The sequence below is a fragment of the Cupressus sempervirens genome, chromosome 2 (genome assembly GCF_028749045.1).
Source record: "Cupressus sempervirens isolate cs-2001-9-10 chromosome 2, ASM2874904v1, whole genome shotgun sequence".
NCBI lineage: Eukaryota > Viridiplantae > Streptophyta > Pinopsida > Cupressales > Cupressaceae > Cupressus > Cupressus sempervirens.
In genome coordinates, this window is record NC_143119.1 from 4,940,978 (window position 1) to 4,946,977 (window position 6,000).

Below are 6,000 nucleotides of genomic sequence, written 5' to 3' on the forward strand. Positions count from 1 at the left end.
GAATAACTATATATGTAATCCATCTAAAAATAAAATTTTCATTAGTCTCATTTTTAATACTTTAATCAAATTGAAGATTAAAATTAAATATATGATTTCTAATACTTTATCCAACAAAAGTTTAATCAACACCAAGGCTAGAAAAAACTAAGTTGTTCGACAAAATAATCATGTAAAAAGATCAGATAGGAAGAACAATGTCATATGAGGTAGGCGGGTCATGCCAATTATTAGAACCTTATACATCAGTGGGGTTGTGAGGAAGGCTTGCAAGAGACAACCAATCATCATCACTTTCCAACTTTTTCTTAGATTCCTCTGTTTTGGGATCTAGAAATCAAATATATAATATGAGCATAGCATTGATCATTGTTGGAAGAGGTCCACCTAGTAGATGTTGTAGCAGGCATAGTAGGAGGAGAAATAGGGGACCAACTACAGCCATGTCATGGAGGAAAGCATTGCCACTCATCCTATCCTCCATAAGAGGAGTAATGAGTGGCATGGGAACATTATTTCTATGAATGTTGGTTAGAGGAGCTATGGCCATGGTGGTATTCATGAGGTAGAGTGAGATTAGGAGAGCAAGATCCTAGCATAAATTAAGCTGCTCTACATGGGAAATTTCTTCAAAGCTGAAGGTGGGCCACATTCAAAGTCACTTTATTTGCATGAACTTGAATCTGAAACATGACATTATTACAGATACATTCTTTAGTGTACATAGAAACATGAATATACATATGACTATGATTGACGATAAAAAAATTTCTATAATTCAAAATTATGAAAAGTATCTCCATTTTGAAAGTTTTTAAGACTTGAGAAAAACTTATGAGGAAGCTTGGGTGGATCCCCCAACAATACCATATGTCATGAAAACTACTAAGGACTTAAGGGCTTAAAATAATCATCTATCCAATGCTAGATGTGTTTAGCTCTTTAGAAAATGAGAAAATATGCATGACAAACTTAGGTTGACCACATAAAGGGAATCTAGGATGAGAAATTCTTAGATGTCTAAACCATGATCCCAAAGACAATGCTTGGTAAAGGACAAACTAGGAAAAATGAGTAGTTTTAAGTTCTATAGTGGCAAACCACACTTTGAAGAACCTATCATGACAAGATTTTAAAAAATAATTCAAATGTTGATGTTGATTGAAAATTGCGACCATAGACAAATAGGAGCAATATATGATATCCTAGCTTGGGCTTGTAGATAGAAATATGAATATATAGATATCATTTTCAGTCTTTCCACTGTAATTTAATAGAAGCAATGCTCAATTTATGAATTAATTGTGGTGTCAAGGAAGAGACTAGTAAGTGAAGATTCTATCTCTAAAAAAAATACCATGGAGAGTCTAAATTCAATGTTTATGAAAATGAAGATCACTGACTCCTAGAAGCTGGGCTATGGGAAATCCTTGAACATAAAAAAGAGGAGATCACAACATGTTGTGTTGGTTAATAGAAAGCCCATAATCCATCAATAGACCACATAATAAAAGGCTTGATAGTCTCCCAATATCTTCAAATACTTTTAGCAACAAAAGTACCTTGAATGGAAACTGACTCTTTCATAAACAGAAAGATTTGTAAGCTAATCCACTTCTACATAAGTCTACCAAATAGGAAATCCTAAAGAAATACAATGGCATAGAAAAATATGCCAGGCCATTTCTCATAAAAATCTTATCCTTATTTGTGGGTGGATAAGAGAAAAAGACCTCTAGAATCATTTTGCAAACAATAGAGTTCCCAAGGGACTGTGTGGAGGTTCTCTAACTTCAAATACAAAGATTTCAAAGGATCCCAATTAAGTAATAATAAACATGTCTAACAACAAGGGTTGTAGAACAAATATAAAATTTATCCAGAAGATAGAAAAGCTTGGTAATCCAATAATCAAGCTTAAACTCTATTCAAGCAAGAACCACATTTCAAAGATCCATGACAATGACCTAAAAAAGTGAAGGGAATACCAAGGAACTTGAAAATCTCTCTATGTTGGATCTATTTCCAACCAAATTGTTGAAGCCAAGGAGGTGTTGGAATAAAAGGGATTTAACAAAGGGTCTTGTGCCATTCAATAGCCAACCCAAAAGAAAGACAAAATGTTTTCAAATGTTGAAGATTTTCTTTCACATTATCTTCATCCTCTACAAGAGTGAGGAAGGAGTCATCTACAAAATGCCCATTGACAAGATAAATAGGTGTCTTAGGCAAAAATCCCTCTTAAGAACCATCAAATGTGGCATGAGCAAGTCTCCAAACCTTTTTGCAGTAAAAACATATATTGTAGGAGCTAAGGGACATGCCTAAAGGGGCCAAAAGATTGGGATGACCCACCATTAATAGTAATATAAGAAGAGGCATCTCCAAATAACATCTTAAACAAATCCATGTAAAAACAAAAACATATCATTGAGAATAATTGAAATCAATTTAGCTTAGATATATAATACTCATTTTAATTTATAACACAAAATGATAAACAAATGCTTTCAAAGAGTCATATCCATACCTTAATTTCAATAATGTAACCACAATATATTGGTGAACTCATCAATATATGCTTTTAAAAGTAGGAGATCCACATGTAAGCCTTTCTTTAGTTATTTTAAAATTACCATAAAATATTAATAAAATGGTAAATGGACACTTCAAAGAGAGGAGATCTACATTTAACCCTTAACTTGACAAAGGTAAACAAATACTTTAAAAAAAGAGATAATTTAAATCTCACTTTACTAAAAATAACCATCACAAAATAAATTAAACAAAATCCTCAATCAATAAATATTAAATTATTATTTTATTTTATTTTTGGTGAAGGGTTCAGGCCTCATACCTCCCTAGTGGGCTCTCTGTGAGCCATTCAACTTCACCAGCATTATTATTTTTAATTTAACTCGTGTTCTTAAATAAATTTAGAGAATGGTAATTTTCTTATATATTTTTATTTGTGTAAAATAGAATTAAAATTTACTTTTTCCAATAATTAGGTTTAAAAAAATTGTGTGAATAATAGAATGATTTTATTTTTTCCAATATTGTAGCAAGAAACAGTTTTAATAAGAAGATCAATGACAACCAAAAATATGGATATTTTACTACTTCTAGTCCATTTCAAACAATTCATGTCTATCTTAAAAAGAAAATAGAATGAGTTTTCAATGGACATAAAATGTAAAAAATTTAAATATATGATTACAATCATTTTTGTACTGATTTTCATCTAAAATAAAATATAGCATATATGAAATATAGGAAGTAACATATTTGACACTGCAACTCTCGCCCTCCCTGCCTTCCACCTGCTCCTCGAGCCCCTAGCTTTATGCCTAGTGTTGATCCTATTGTTGGGACTGCATCCCTTCATCCTCCCCTCCTCCCTTTCCATGATCTTTCTAGTCAGCCCCCACTTCCCAAACTTCCTCCTCTGTTGGTTGTTCCTCCTTCTAGCTTAGAGGTTCTCCTCCGAGCTTCTCCTTCCTTGCTAATGTTGGCCCTTCTCCAGCAGCCCTTCAGGTCGGGGCGTCATTTTCTTCTAGCGCTAAAGTTGGCACCAATGCCCCTCTGGCTCCTAATAGATCCTGCGTGGTGAAAGGTATTGTGATTAATATTCCTGATGTGATCCTTGATGAAATGCCAAAAGAGTTAGAGCTTATTGTGGTGGCACGTTTCCTTCTCTTCAGGACCTCCATTGAAATGCTTAGGAAGTGGCTAGTGTCAAGATTAACGCTCTGGTAATGGTATGTTTATGTTCTCCTTCTCTAATTCTTAAGATATTTCATCTGTTCTTACTAATGGGCTATGGTCCCTGGGTACTAATGAGAAGAAGAAGCTATCCATATACAAATGGAAGCCTAAGAAGAGGCATGTAATACAACAGTCTACTTGATCAATCAAAGTCGATCATCTTGGTTAGACTTTGGCATATTGAAAGAAGAGTGGTAGGGAAAGAGAATCTCATATTCTCACATCCGAGTTTTTGGTTTTGAAGCTTATGTACATGTTCCAAAGGAGAAAAGAGCGAAGCTTGATCCAAAATCAAGAAGAGGAATCTTCATGGGTTATGGAGAAGATCAACTTGGTTTCAGAATTTGAGATCCGATTGAAAAAAGATAATCCAAGGCAGAGAAAAGATATTTCTAACATTACATCAGAAAGAAAAACTGGTATGTCAAAATGCCCCTTTCTCTATTTTTGATAATAACATTAATACTGGTTGATGTCAGAATACTACTTCTCCAAATAATTTTTCTCCTACCTCTCTTTCAGCGCCAGCTCCTATATCTTCCTCATCTAATGGAATTGGAATTATGTAGAATCGAAGTGATGAACATGATGAACAGGGTATGAGTTTTCATTATCACGGTGATATTCTTGGTCAGAGTAATGACTGTGATTAGACCAGTTACAGAGATAACACTTTATTTGATCACGGAGAATGTGAAAAAGTGCAGGCCATACTAATGGATTAGGAAAACTTGAACCCTACCTATCAATGAACTGACAGACTCCAAATAAAGGTTCTAATTACAGCATTTGAAACTAATTTTTAATTTTTAAATTGATTTTGAAATTATTTTACTCTAACTCGATTGGTGGTATATATACACATAGAACTTATTTAATAATGTTTGAAAATTAAATAATTGATTATTGAATAATATTTAATTTTTTATTATTATTATAATAACCTATCAAAAACTTTTCTAGAGGGATTTGATTCTACAATAAAAATTAAATAGTTAGTAGAAAGATTATTATTTGAAAAGATTATATTGAGAAATATAATTGTATTTAATATAACATTACAACTAATTTATAATACTAACATTATATTTATATCATAATTTGAAATTATTTTTTATTATAAATATTTTCTATTAAAAAGTTTTATTTTTTTATGTATGTTCTTTTTAATAAACTAGAATGATTAACTTTCAAAACTGAAAACTAAGTTTTTATGTAAACATTCTATCTAATTATATTAAAATATTGATTTAATTATTCATTTATTTTCTTATAACTATTAAAAAAACAATCTTTATACTATATTGTAACATATTATACCATAGGGTACAAGCCATTACATGACACATGTTTTTGAAGTATTGGATGGCACATTATTTTGAAGTACTCCATGGCACATGTTAAGAAATGATCTAACTTAGTACAAATTGGATTTGGTTTACATATTTAGTTTAAGATATTCTAATTGATGGGGAAACTATGTAGAATCAAGTTGATATTTTTATTCCCACTCTAATGATGAGGAGTCAGCACCTAGATTTAAAGATATTTAATATTGGAATTTCTTAAGTACTCTAAATTTCTTTCGAGCCTGATCAAGGAGTGAGGAGGCACAATGACAACAAATCCTACGACTAGACTCTCTACCTCTGCCTTAGTTTCCCAAGAGATAGGAAGAGGAAGATGTAAACTATTTTGATGTTGTTTTTGCTTATAGTTTTCAAAGATAATTTGCTATTTTAATTTGAGCATTCCACATGAGGATGTCATTGTCTATGTAATTTGTATTTAAATATATCTAGACAGCTTATTTCTTTTGTCTACTCATTTATTGACTCATTGGATACATATTTTGGTTGAATTTTGTGAATTTTTTTTTTAAAACTAAATTTAAGCAGTTTTTTAAATTGTGAGTACTAATTTTTGTCTCTTTTTTTCTCAAGCCTTGTTGAATCTTATTTCTCGAACCTTAATACATATTTTCCCGAGTCCAAATTTTTCAACTATAAACTAGCATACATATATTTTTTAAAAATTATAAAAAATACAAATAGATATCCATTTTTAAAAGACAATGTCCAACTACTATTAGTTTTCCAAATTTCTTTTAAACCAGAGTAATCAAAGAAGTTAAATAAAACATTGCTATTTTAACTCTTAATACATTCCAAATGGTTCTAGTTTGATCTCTGACTTTAATGTAAATGAAGATGCTTGAAATAAAGACAATGG